The sequence below is a fragment of the Salmo salar genome, chromosome 19, assembly GCF_965601325.2.
Source record: "Salmo salar chromosome 19, fSalSal1, whole genome shotgun sequence".
Lineage (NCBI taxonomy): Eukaryota > Metazoa > Chordata > Actinopteri > Salmoniformes > Salmonidae > Salmo > Salmo salar.
Genome location: NC_138309.1, coordinates 76,870,729 through 76,885,706, shown reverse-complemented (window position 1 = coordinate 76,885,706; position 14,978 = coordinate 76,870,729). Strand labels below are relative to the sequence as shown.

At 40.7% G+C, this 14,978-nt stretch overlaps 1 long non-coding RNA gene across 2 annotated transcripts in view; it reads left to right on the top strand.

The window, feature by feature from the left end:
* The first annotated feature begins 10,406 nt into the window (after positions 1–10,406).
* The window catches only part of LOC145862269 (uncharacterized), a 122,452-nt gene continuing 117,880 nt past the window's right edge, over positions 10,407–14,978 (top strand). Inside the window, exons 1-2 of one of the 2 annotated variants that reach the window (XR_014381570.1) lie at positions 10,407–10,564; positions 11,142–11,216. This is a non-coding gene — a long non-coding RNA (uncharacterized LOC145862269). Of the gene's footprint in view, positions 11,036–11,141; positions 11,217–14,978 lie in introns of both variants that reach the window. The other variant, XR_014381569.1, reaches the window with a different exon arrangement.

Genomic DNA, 14,978 nt, shown 5'->3' with positions numbered 1-14,978 from the left:
GACGAGCCACTGCGGCCCCTCGTGAGTTCCGTTTTTTTGTGGTCCCCACCCCCATCAAAGTTGCCCATCCCTGAGCTACAGTATACAATCAATTTGACACTTTGGGATGATTTGGACATGGAACGTGAAAATACTTCTACAAATCGGGGATATCTACTTGCATTGGTTGTGTGCTATAAATGCTAAACAAAACCAAAGCATGGATTTCTATCTTACAGGGTAAGGAAACCAATGTCATTTTGTAATGTGGGAAAACTATTCACATAACACTACTTTTTAAAACTGGCCTTCTTTAGACTAGTATCTGGAGCATCAGCATTTGTGGGTTCGATTACAGGCTGAAAATGGCCAGAAACAAAGCCCTTCCTTCTGAAACTCGTCAGTCTATTCTTGTTCTGAGAAATGAAGGCTATTCCATGCAAGAAACTGCCAAGAAACTGAAGATCTCGTACAATGCTGTGTACTACTCCCTTCACAGAACAGCGCAAACTGGCTCTAACCAGAATAGAAAGAGGAGTGGGAGGCCCCGGTGCACAACTGAGCAAGAGGACAAGTACATTGGAGTGTCTAGTTTGAGAAACAGACGCCTCACAAGTCCTCAACTGGCAGCTTCAATAAATAGTACCCGCAAAACACAAGTCTCAACGTCAACAGTGAAGAGGCGACTCCGGGATGCTGGCCTTCTAGGCAGAGTTGCAAAGAAAAAGCCATGTCTCAGACTGGCCAATAAAAAGAAAAGTTTAAGATGGGCAAAAGAACACAGACACTGGACAGAGGAACTCTGCCTAGAAGGCCAGCATCCCGGAGTCGCCTCTTCACTGTTGACGTTTCCAGCTACAATAGTCATTTACAACATTTGCAACATTTACTACACTGTATTTCTGATCAATTTGATGTTATTTTAATGGACACATTTTTTTTATTTTCTTTCAAAAACAAAGACATTTCTAAGTGAACCCAACTTTTGAATGGTAGTGTATGTCATATGGCTGAGTCTACCTTTAACAGAATATTAACTTTTAAAAGTGCTATTTTCACTGAACAGTAACTTTAAGTTTAAGGTTAGGGTTAGAAACTACAAGCTTTACAAGCTTTTTTTTAAAGAAACATTTTTCTTAGTTCCGGCTTTTAAACTTGTCCTGATAATGACAACCCCCCACCACCCAACCAAGTGCCTTGCAAAGCATTTCCAGTTATAATTATTTCTCACCACATAACCACTCACAGCTGCATGAGGGCTCAGCATCACCAAACAGGTTCATAATTAGACGTACAATTAATTGGTATTTTGTTATGTCTCAATTTGATAATAGTCTGACCCTGATCAAACTATAATGGCATTGCAATCAATACACATGGCAAAGTAAAAGCTTTACTTCCAAGCTGCACTAATGAGGACATTTTGTAAACAAGACTTTCTAATTATGGCTTCATGATTTCCTCTTAAAACCCAATAATCAACAGAGTTCACTGGTTTCTATCACTGGGAAACATGCTGTGTCATCCACATCACGCATCACAGGCTGACTGCGGTAATCAGAAAAGTGGGTACAATTTAGAAGTAGACAAGACCCATGCTGTGTGATCCTCTCCAATGAGAGTTCTCATGAAGGGCTGCACTGTCGTTTCAGGATGTTTTGGTAAACATGAACAACATAACAGGATACAGGAAGTAGCCTCTAAATTGATTTTCGTATTTATTTCTCAAAGAGAGAAGTCGTTTTACAGACATCACACCGTTTATCCGGCATTTTAGTCTAAGGAAAAATGCTTTTGAAGTAGATTAAAAAATATATTTATTTAAATATCACTTGATCTCCTACTGTAGGTCAGGATCAGTCAATAGGATCATTTCTAAAACATTATGGACTCAGATTCAAAGAATTCATCCTTATTTTGAGCTAATCTAAAATTGCATCAAGTGGAAGTGAAGTCCTCTGTAATCGGAATGAACTCTGCATTTCTAATGACTTTCCATTGTTAAACATTGGTAGACATTTAGGGCTGATATTTGTAGAGAAATTGAGAAATTGAAATCGCATTAACTTAGGAAATTAATTATTTTATATTCTGTCAGTTGAAACTTGCTCTTGTCTTTACTCACCTCTCAGATTATGGGTATGTATGTAAGAAGTGTTGTGACACTAGGCCACACCAGCTCGTTAAATCTCCTCATTATCACACTGCCTACAAGATAAGGTATCATGGAGCTTCAAAGCCAATACCAAACCAGGTAGAACTTCAGCTGATCCATCTTCATGCATACACTCTCTAATTGAGTGTGAAGGTGGTTATCTCAGGGTCAAATCAAAAGGAGCATGTGTTGACAGTTGGCCTGGTACCCCATCAAAGGGGTTGAAAAGGCTGGATGATTTGGGGTAACGACTTCATATTGCCTTCTGGGGTCATGTAGACGTCTAGATTGATGGTCCTGATATCACGGAGTGGAAAGGCAAATTGTGATCTTCACCATAAACTCGTGGGCACTATCAATGTCTGAGTAAGGACATGGAAATGGTACATATGTGAATCTACTATAGGTTCTTGATCCAAATCTATTGGTAACATTGATAAATAATGGACCAGCTGTGAATCGGTGGAGGGGGTAGACTACAGTGTTCACTGAGTCCTGTATTTTGTTGGGCAATCTAAACAACCTCAATATGAAGACCAAAATAGCAGTTTAACTCAGCATGCTCAGCTGCAGGGGAATAGGCTAGTTGGACGGTGTCCAAGGTCCTGAGTAGACAAGATGAGGGCTCTAATTTCCCAGATGCACGTTTTGGTAATCTAGACCTAATGCTAATTTTCCGTTCTAATATCAACTTGTTTGCATTGACATGGGAAGGGTAGCATTAATGGAGTTAGCTATGTTTTTGAAAATTGCCTCATAAAAGACAGCTACCTTAAAAAGAGCATGTCAGAGAGGAAACATGGAACATATCTTTTTTTTTAAAAGAGACCAGTTTGAAAGTTTGAAAGTCTAACACAAAGACCAGCACTCTGCAGAAGCAGCAGTCTGATGTTCCCAGAAGCACAGTCCAGAAGCACAGTCCAGAAGCACAATCCAGAAGCACAGTCCAGAAGCACAGTCCAGAAGCACAGTCCAGAAGCACAGTCCAGAAGCACAGTCCAGAAGCACAGTCAGTATCAGCTTCAGCCAGCCACACTCCCTATGGAAAACCCTGGTGAGTGCAGTTTCAGTTGGTGTGCAGTACAATCAACAGACCAGAGGGAGACAGACAGAACATACAAATAAAAAAACAAAGGACAATGTCATCAGAATGTAACGTTGTGATTGCCCATACGTGATACAGGGGGCAGTGTTATTAAATGAATGTCACAATCTAATTGTGTTTACTGTATAACAGATGTATGCCGAGCACGGGAGGCTGGTGAGCAGAGGAGGGCTCGTAATGATGTCTGGAATGGAGTGAATGGAATAGAATCAAACACATGGTAACTCTGTGTGTGATGTGTTTGATACCATTCCATTCACTCCATTCCAGCCATTACTATGAGTCCGTCCTCCCCAATTAAGGTTCCACCAGCCACTTGTGAGGCCGAGTAATCATAAAAAGAAATCAACCTCCATCAAAAGCCTGTTATGGTAAATGAACCATAATGGGTTATATTATATTTAGAAAATTGTTAAGTATGGTAATCATTGCGATTCATATTGCTGCTGCTGGTCTCAAATGGATTGTAAATAGCAGTGCAGCTAGGAGGGCTCCAAAGTACACTGGATCAGTTGCAACATTGAAAGCATGGTTATAGCTTTGGAACATAAAGCCTGACATAGATGGAAACAAATTCAATGGTCGGCAATGGTAATTACTTTACTGTGTGGAAAGACCTACTGTTGGAGGTTTGCTTGTGAGCAGGGAAATTCCAAAATTCCAAACAATAGCAACTCTACTTTCAGTTTGGTTTCAGATCCATTTCCACAAAAGTTTGTCCGTTTTCCAAGGCATTTTCTTATATATACACAAATGTATGTGGACACCCCTTCAAATTAGTGGATTCGGCTATTTCAGCCACACCCGTTGCTAACAGGTGTATAAAATCGAGCACACAGCCATGCAATCTCCACAAACAAATATTGGCAGTAGAATGGCCTTACTGAAGAGCTCAGTGACTTTCAACGTGGAACCGTCATAGGATGCCACCTTTCCAACAAGTCAGTTCATCAAATTTCTGCCCTGCTAGAGCTGCCCCGGTCAATTGTACATGCTGTTATTGTGAAGTGGAAACTTCTAGGAGCAACAACGGCTCAGCTGCGAAGTGGTAGGCCACACAAGCTCACAGAACGGGACCACTGAGTGCTGAAGCACGTAACGCATGAAAATTGGCTGTCCTCGGATGCAACACTCATTACCGAGTTCCAAACTGTCTCTGGAAGCGACGTCAGCACAAGAACGGCTTGTCGGGAGCTTCATGAAATGGGTTTCATGGCTGAGCAGCCACACACAAGCCTTAGATCACCATGCACAATGCCAAACATCGGCTGGAGTGGTGTAAAACTCGTTGCCATTGGACTCTGGAGCAGTGGAAACGAGTTCTCTGGAGTGATGAATAAAGCTTCACCATCTGGCAGTCGGATGGACGAATCTGGGTTTGGCAGATGCAAGGAGAAGGCTACCTGCCTGAATGCATAGCGCCAACTGTAAAGTTTGAGGGAGGAGGAAGAATGGTCGGGGGCTGTTTTTCATGGTTCGGGCTAGGCCCCTTAGTTCCAGTGAAGGGAAATGTTAACGTTACAGCATACAATGACATTCTAGACGATTCTGTGCTTCCCACTTTGTGGCTACAGTTTGGGGAAGGCCCTTTCCTGTTTCAGCATTACAATGCCACCGTGCCCAAAACAAGGTCCATACAGAAATGGTTTGTCAAGATCGGTGTGGAAGAACTTGACTGGCCTGCACAGAGCCCGGACATCAACCCCATCTAACACCTTTGGGATGAATTCGAACACCGACTGCGAGCCAGGCCTAGTCACCCAACATTAGTGCCCGACTTCACTAATGCTCTTGTAGCTAAATGCAATCAAGTTCAAGCAACAATGTTCCAACATCTAGTGGAAAGCCTTCCCAGAAGAGTGGAGGCTGTTATAGCAGCAAAGGGAGGACCAACTCACCCCATATTAATGCCCATCATTTTGGAATGAGATGTTTGACAAGCAGGTGTCATGGATTGCTAAAGCAGAAGCAATACATTATAATTTGCATCAGTTGTTTATTCCCTCCACACTATCATCACTGGGTGGTGGTAACCCAAAATTGAATGAACAAATATGATGACCTCTAAAGTCATTCATTTTTGGACTTGGTTTGCTGCAAAGCCTTCATCTTCGCTGCGGAAATTGCAGTGAAATAGCTTTGCACAAACACTCACTGAGAAGAGAATGGGGTTCTTCTTCTCCTTTATATGCCAGGCGCCTGATCGGAATAAGATCACATACCTTATTTCCATATTTCCATATGTTGTGGTATTGGGGCCTGGCAGTCTGAGCATCGCCATATCACTCACTCTCCAGTCGCCACCATTCTCCAGCAACAGATACTGCATCCAATACTAATTAATGCCAAGTTGGTACTGACATAGATTACATTTCCACCGACTGTGAAAATATAACAGGACATAGGATTCTTTGGCTTAATATTATTAATGTCATTTTCATAAAGCCACTGAACTGTTTAGATACTAACAAATGGAACACCTTCATTTAAAGTTGAATTTGATATTATTACTCTATTGACTACAAATGAGATCAGATTGCCACTATCTATGTAAAACTATCTGAAATAAAGTATATGAATATATAACGTGAAATAAATGCTGTTTCATGAGGATATCATTATAACTCTTAAAGGACAAGATTTTACATTTAGAGCAGAGGTGAGGATTTTCACTTGCATGTACTACAAAGTGTACTGTATGTACTTTGAGTTGTGATTGGTTCAGACAGTTTCAATTTGGAATGAAAACTTGAATGGTTATCTGCTTTGGCACACACCCTTATCATACCCTATAATGGTTTTATTACTATGTAATTGCTACACAGCTTCATTGCTTGCCTTTTATATGAGGCTAAGCTTGACAGTACTGCTTAATAAGGCTGATCATATAAAGGTAACTGCCAAAATAAAGGAAACACTTGAGTAAATGAGGAATACAAAGTATATTAAAAGCACGTGCTTCCACATTTGGTGTGGTTCCTGAGTTAATTAAGCAATTAACATGCCATCATGCTTAGGGTCATGTATAAAAATGCCCGGTTGCCATTATTTTGGGTACCATGGCTAGAAGAAGAGATCTCAGTGACTTTGAAAGAGGGTTCTCAAAGGAGCATCGGGAGTTTAAAGGGTGTGTGTGTGTGTTGTGTTTCTTATTCACCAATTCTCAACTCAATTGAACACTTGTGGGAGATTCTGGAGCGGCGCCTGAGATAGCGTTTTTCCACCACAATCCACAAAACACCACACGATGGAATTTCTCATGGAAGAACAATGTCGCATCCCTCCAGTAGAGTTCCAGACACTTGTAGAATCTATGCCAAGGTGCATTGAAGCTGTTCTGGCCGCTTGTGGTGGCACAACACCCAATTAGGTACTTTATGTTTGTGTTTCCTTTATTTTAGTAGTTACATGTAGATGACTTGAGATTTGCATGGGGTTTGCATACCCTGAGTGATCCAGCATTCTGTCTGGATGTCATAGGAAACAAACACTCAAAAGAGCCATAGTTTAAATTCCAGCTTACATTTTTTGTAAACAATTAGTATAGAAGCTTAAAAACATACATACAGTGCACACATCCACTCAGGTCCCATCCTGGCACTGGATAACTATACATGCAAAGCAGGTGGCAAAGAGGTTTAGGATTATTTGGCCATCCTGTAGGTGCAACCAAAGGTAGAGGGATGCAGAAAACAGCTTTGCGAATGGGGATTCTCCCACGCAGCATCTGGTACTATATCCTGCCGTAAGTGGTGCAGGTTGGAAGGATCACCTGCCATCTGTTCCGAATCAGAAGGACACACTCCTTTGTTGAAGATTCTAATGCAAACATGCACCCAGACAAAATGTAAAACTGGAGCCAACAAGGGGCTTCTCTCAATTCCATATGGCCATCTTTCTTCCTACATACTGTGTGTGTGTGTGTGTGTGTGTGTGTGTGTGTGTGTGTGTGTGTGTGTGTGTGTGTGTGTGTGTGTGTGTGTGTGTGTGTGTGTGTGTGTGTATGTGTGTGTGTGTGTGTGTGTGTGTGTGTGTGTGTGTGTGTGTGTGTGTGTGTGTATGTGTGTGTCGAAGCATCATGCTAACCATTGCCCTTACAATACCATGACTGGGGTAACTTGGGGGTAATATTACTTCAAGTCACAGTGCAGGTGAAGTCACTGCACAATGGCTCCTAGCACTCACTAGCCAGCTTGTTCACATATGCCATTGCTACACAATAACTTTTCTTAGTACATTTCCAAATCAACCTCATGAGATATTCTGCTGTTGTTACAAAAAATCCAAGTCTTTCACATCAACTTAGAGAGTCTACAAAGTTTGGAGGAACAGACAAAGTCTCTGAAATAGCATTCTAATACTATCAGGGACAAGACCAGGCTCTAAAATGAGATTATACCCAGCAAGCATTATTATGCATAAACCCATCATCTGGTTACAGCAACATAGTGAGAGGAGATTCACATTAACATTCCCAATATAGGAGTGAAAAGCACAGAGAATTCTCCAAGGACCTGCTTACCTAAAGGTTAGCAAATCAAGATAATCTCTGCCGTGCAGATACAGAACAGGGAGTTTGGGGAATTAGGCGTCCTTTACAAAAACGTCCCATGTTTACTGAATTTAACTCTTGACTTTTAAAACTTCATCCACTTATTTTTGTATTTCCTGATCGGATATGCACTTTTGAATGTTTGGTCTTATTAGACCTATATTATATTTTCAGAGAGATATTGTAGCTCTAGGAAATAATATTTTTTATAATATGATTTTAGATTTTGACAGTCAATATCATCATTATGAGGAAAACACTGTTTTTGGCCTGAAAGCTAGTTCTACGGCTGCTGTCCAGGGTCCTGATTTAGATGTCGAGTCAATTCCCAGATGCAGAAAGACATTTGGAGAAGTGACAGTGGCAGTTGCTGTCACGACTTCCGCCGAAGTTGGTGCCTCTTCTTGTTCAGGCGGCGTTCGGCGGTCGACGTCACCGGCTTTCTAGCCTCCACCGATCTACATTTCTTTTTCCATTTGTTTTGTCTGTATTGTACACACCTGGTTCCCATTTCGTTTTAATTATTTCCCTATTTAACCGTCTGGAGCCATCATGGTTTTGTGTGTGTTTTTTGTTGTCAGTTGTCTCGTTTATCTGATTCTGGATTTTCGTTCTTCTTGTTGGAGGATTATTTTTGAGTAAAGTTACTATTATTACTCATCTCTGTGTCCTGCGCCTGACTCCGCCTTACCCACATCACCTAGACTCTGACAGTTGCTCCAGCAGCAGCTACTTCAGAAAGTCAGTTTCAAGTGAAAAGTTTGGCCCAAAGTTTTCATCAAGTGTCAAATTCAAAAGGAACCTAGATCGTCTGCCTTCCAAAAAATGTGTCTCTCAAATTTAGTGTGGATCAGAGATGACACATTTGAGAAGATAATGATGCGGAAAAAGTTCTTACCTTCCCCTGAAAGAAACCTTTAGAAAAGACTGCAAGGAAGGAAATGAGATAAACAAAATGAGTGTGATCCTAATGAAAAGTGTTTTCAAAAGAAGTCAGCCGTCTACTGCTATCTAAAGTATTTAGTAAATGCATGCAGAGTCAGTTAGTGATACTATTTGTGTAACCTCTTGGTTTACTATGGCCTGGAAATCTTGTGGGGCCGTTTGTTGGTGCAAATCTGTCTAAAACAGGTGTTCACAAACCCTGGAGTCTCAACACAGCCTTTTTAAGATAGTGTGGAATTTAGCCAAAATATATAGATGCTGTGATTTGGGAATAGATTGATCCTCTCGTCTGATTAATTGGTTCCGTACAGCACCTGCTGATTTGACAGTAAATTCTGCACACAGGAAAAACATCATAAACTCAGCAATCAATAGTGCTTTAATGGTAGGAGGGTTGAGATGCTGTGTAGAATGAGAATCCTCAGCAGGCAGAGTGGGAGGCCGTTCAAATGCAGTTAAAACCCAGCTTCTCAGTGTGACCTGGGATCCTTGTCTGATGTTATGCTTATTTAACCTCAGTTAACTTACATACTTTTTTAACTTCTCATTCATGAAAATGAAAATGGTGTTTTCATGCTCTGTGTCAAATGTGATGAAAAGGATTAGGATATTCTGATGCTCATGGTTGTGTCCCTGGCGATGACAGCGAGGCTTATGGGTGATGTGTGTGTGCCTGCCCTAAGTCTCCCTGCCCTTGGCTGTCAACACGCTGTCCTCTTCCTTTCTGAAAAGTAGCTCCAAGGACTCACTGTGTAACTTATCTGGGTTCTCACAAGACAGGGAGAGTTTTGAATTGTGGCTTTGCTCATATCAAATCCATGGTATAGTCCAATACAAAACATGGAACTTCCCTTTCTGAAATGCTCCAGATGAAAATAGAGCGTACTAGTGCCAGGAGAGCAGAGATAACATTGCGTTTCAATTATTTAAAATGTTACTTTAGTCATTCAGCAGACGCTCGTATCCAGAGTGCATACATTTTCATACTGGTCCCCTGTGGCAATCGAACCCACAATCCTGGCGTTGCAAGAACCATGCTCTTACTCTGGTCTAATGCTTAATAATGAATGACTCATTGGCAAGCATGGAATGCCCTGGCTGGGTTGCTGACAGACATGAGTGACCGCAACAGCGTCGCACCTGTCCTGTCCCTTTATTAGTTACTTCTCAGTAGTCTAACATTCTTTCCTTCCAACATTCGTTACACTTCATTGCTATTGTTATGCTCTAACATAGCATCCCATCAATTAATTAATCACTGGAGATATCAGATATGCCGTATTATAGATTGCCCTCAGCTCATCTACACTATGCCAATCAGAAGACAAGAAGCAAAAAAGGTCACTCATGAGTTCCCATTCAAACTATATATATTTGTTTTAACACTTCTAAGACTTGAACCATACCATTACTATCACCACTAAACGGACATGTTTTTTTTTTTTTTTTACAAATACATCTGGTAAAAAACGGTTGTCATTTAAGACATTACATTTTCCAAATTACTACCTTTATTGACATACAGTACGTAGCCTACATATGTGGTTACAAACACAATAGTAGATAGACTTCCTTATACATGGAATGTCTATCTTACTATAGGCTACATCTGCAGCGCAGTCATCTGGCCCCTCCGGTTTATACTGTAGTTTCGCGTGCCACCTCTCGACAGAACAACGAGTAGAATGGAAAAGTATAGACAGTAGCATTTCCCAGCCCATTCGTTACAAACCAAGACTGGAGTCAGCACAACCGTCCATCATTCTTCGAGGATATTTTCGTATAGTGGTCACACCATTGACTGTAGCCTATATAAAGGGTCACGCAGGTAACTATTATTATAATTTTTTTTACATTTGTATAGCACCTTTCATGCGCGTCCGCTTTAGGTGCAGACCTGAACATTATGATATTCCAGGAATCTAAGTTTGTTTGGGATCTAATTTCGTCGAATAAAAAGTGAAGTATATAAATAATTCCAGCTCAACAAGGATAAACATAGGAAAGTGAAGCCATATTGTGGTGTTCGTTATATTTATTGGCTTGATAGGCTATTGGAGTTTGTTTCCAACGAAAGACGTAGAGGGAGCTTTTGCCGCCAAAGAAACGCTTGAGCTGTTTGCAACAACTTCGCAAGGTTGGCTAACCATTCCTGTAAATATTGTGGAATACATTGGGGAAAACGTTGTCTCTGAAAATAAATAAGTTACTAGCTTAGGCTATACCGAAAACTTTTTCAAACCAAGGAGACGCCAACTTAGGGAGAGAACCTGAAGCGGCCAATCAGCCTATATCTACTGTAGGTATAGTATGTTTTAATTACCTGAGTTGTCCACAGTGAAAATTACCTTCAACTTGTAGCCTAACGTTACTTTTTAGACAACAGCTTCTCTTTCATTTCACAGGAGTTTTACTTGTCAACCATGAACCAAACCGCAGGAGTAACACAGACATACCGAAGGTGTTCTAAAGCAGGAAAGGTAAGTCTTTGTGAAATTATTGGAAGCGGGTTTGGGGTTTTGCGATGTAGGCTATCAAAGAATCAACCACCAACTGAACTGAACATGTGACGTTGTTTCTATATTTCCCTATGCTAGCACTTTACTGCTTGTTTTTTTAAAGTCCTGTTGTGGGGATAACGACCAGCTAGCACATTTGGTACCTTGGAAGTTGTGGGAACGTTTTTGGTTTTCCATTGGTTCTGGGAAGGAAGCCATACGTTTCCTGACAGGTAAAAATATATTGATGTCGCCTATTCTGGGAATTTTACATTTTTAGGTTGCAGGAAGTTTCTGAGAACGTTTTACTATGGTTCCCTGAAAGTTTTTCTGGGAGGTTTTATTAACGTTCTGAAAACAGAACTATGGGTATTTTAAGGTAATTAAGTAACACCAGTGGTGGAAACGGTACCTAATTGCCATACTTGAGTACAAGTAAAAATACCTTAATAGAAAATGACTCAAGTAAAAGTGAGTCACCCAGTAAAATAATACTTTAGTAAAAGTCTAAAAGTATTTGGTTTTAAATATGCTTAAGTATCAAAAGTAAATGTAATTACAAAATGTACTTAAGTATCAAAAGTAAAAGTATGAATCATTTCTAATTACTTATATTAAGCAAAACACTTTTCTTTTTTTTTACAGATAGACAGGGGCACACTCCAACACTCAGACGTAATTTACAAATGAAGCATTTGTGTTTAGTGAGTCAGCCAGTTCAGAGGAGTAAGGATGACCGTGGATGTTCTCTTGATAAATGTGTGAATTGGACCATGTTCTGTCCTGTTAAGCATTAAAAATGTAACAAGTACTTTTGGGTGTCAGGGAAAATGTATGGAGTAAAAAGTACATGCATTTCTTTAGGAATTTAGTGAAGTAAAAGTAACAGTTGTCAAAAATATTAATACCCCCAAAAACTACTTAAGTAGTACTGTAAAGTATTTTTACTTAAGTGCTTTACACCACTGAGAACATGTTTCAATAAGATTTTCAATAACACTGCTAGCTTATTTTGGGTTAACTGTTTTTAACTCCAAGCACAGATAGGACATAAACACATTTTATTTTTACTGTGGCACGGCATTAGTGACATTCAAACCTAAGATCTTCTGTTCTCTATCCATGGAATTAGTCCAGTGTGCCACCAGGATGGAGCTAGCATGCCATGTTTTTTAAACTAATACAAAGCTGTTAATTTTACTCTATTCCAACACCATATAGCAAAGGAAACAAGCACTCATTAAGATCAGGTGTGGCCAATTAGTGGGAAGGGCCAACACACCTGAACACACTTAATAAGGTAGAGGATAGATAAGGAATGTGTTGATGCTGAGAAGGGAATGTATATGTTTTTAAATAACATTCTTAGAACTTTCTTTGAACATTACTAATGTTTTCTTGTCTTTTTTATGTAAAGTTTTCTGAGAACCGGACTTTAAATAGAACCATGAGGAAACCTGCAGAAAATGTTGTACTGAAATTCCCACAGAAGAACGTTGTTTCTTAACGTACTCTGAACATTCGGAGAACATCATTTTAAAAAGAACCACAAGGAAACCTGTATAAAACATTATGCGGAAGTACTGAAATTCCCACAGAAGAATGTTGTTATTTAACATTCTCTGAACAATTTGAGAACATTACTTTAAAAAGAACCACGAGGAAACTTGTAGGAAATGTTATACAGAAGTACTGAAATTACACACAATACCCCATAATGTTAAAGAAACAGGTTTTTAGACATTTTTGCAAATATATTAAAAAGAAAAAACATTAATATCACATTTACATAAGTATTCATACCTTTTACTTAGTACTTTGTTGAAGCACCTTTGGTGGCGATTACAGCCTTGACTCTGATTGGGTATGACGCTACAAGCTTGGCACACCTATATTTGGGGAGCTTCTCCCCTTCTTCTCTGCAGATACTCTCAAGCTTTTTCAGGTTGGATGGGGAGCATCGCATCAGTTATTTTCAGGTCTCTCCAGAGATGTTCGATCTGGTTCAAGTCAGGGCTCTGGCTGGGCCACTCAAGGACATTCAGAGACTTGTCCCAAAGCCACTCTTGTGTTGTCTTGGCTGTTTTCTTAAGGTCATTGTCCTGTTGGAAGGTGAACCTTCGCTTCTGTCTGAGGTCCTGAGCGCTCTGCAGCAGGTTTTCGTCAAAGATCTCCCTGTACTTTGCTTCGTTCATCTTTCCCTCGATCCTGACTAGTCTGTCAGTCCCTGCCACGGAAAAACATCCCCACAGCATAATGTTGTCACCACCATGCTTCACCATAGGGATGGTGCCAGGTTTCCTCCAGATGTGACGCTTGGCATTCAGGGCAAAGAGTTTACTCTTGTTCATCAGACCAGGGAAGCTTGTTTCTCATGGTCTGAGAGTCTTTAGGTGCCTTCTGGCAAACTCCAAGCGGCTGTCATGTGCCTTTTACTGAGGAGTGGCTTCCATCTGGCCACTCTACCACAAAGGCCTGATTGGTGGAGTGCTGCTGAGATGGTTGTTCTTCTGGAAGTTTCTCCCATCGCCACAGATGAATTCTGGAGCTCTGTCAAAGTGACCATCAGGTTCTTGGTCACCTCGCTGACCAAGAACAAAAGTATTTGATCCCCTGCTGATTTTGTACGTTTGCCCACTGACAAAGAAATGATCAGTCTATAATTTTAGTGGTAGGTTTATTTGAACAGTGAGAGACAGAATAACAACAAATAAATTCAGAAAAACTCATGTCAAAAATGTTATAAATTGATTTGCATTTTAATGAGGGAAATAAGTATTTGACCCCCTCTCAATCAGAAAGATTTCTGGCTCACAGGTGTCTTTTATACAGGTAACGAGCTGAGATTAGGAGCACACTCTTAAAGGGAGTGCTCCTAATCTCAGCTTGTTACCTGTATAAAAGACACCTGTCCACAGAAGCAATCAATCAATCAGATTCCAAACTCTCCACCATGGCCAAGACCAAAGTTTGCCAATGAACATCTGAACGATTCAGAGGACAACTGGGTGAAAGTGTTGTGGTCAGATGAGACCAAAATGGAGCTCTTTGGCATCAACTCAACTCGCCGTGTTTGGAGGAGGAGGAATGCTGCCTATGACCCCAAGAACACCACCCCCACCATCAAACATGGAGGTGGAAACATTATGCTTTGGGGGTGTTTTTCTGCTAAGGGGACAGGACAACTTCACCGCATCAAAGGGACGATGAACGGGGCCATGTACCGTCAAATCTTTGGTGAGAACCTCCTTCCCTCAGCCAGGGCATTGAAAATGGGTCGTGTATGGGTATTCCAGCATGACAATGACCCAAAACACACGGCCAAGGCAACAAAGGAGTGGCTCAAGAAGAAGCACATTAAGGTCCTGGATTGGCCTAGCCAGTCTCCAGACCTTAATCCCATAGAAAATCTGTGGAGGGAGCTGAATGTCGAGTTGCCAAACGTCAGCCTCGAAACCTTAATGACTTGGAGAAGATCTGCAAAGAGGAGTGGGACAAAATCCCTCCTGAGATGTGTGCAAACCTGGTGGCCAACTACAAGAAATGTCTGACCTCTGTGATTGTCAACAAGGGTTTTGCCACCAAGTACTAAGTCATGCTTTGCAGAGGGTTCAAATACTTATTTCCCTCATTAAAATGCAAATCATTTTATAACATTTTTGACATGCGGTTTTCTGGATTTCTTTGTTGTTATTCTGTCTCTCACTGTTCAAATAAACCTACCATTAAAATGATAGACTGATC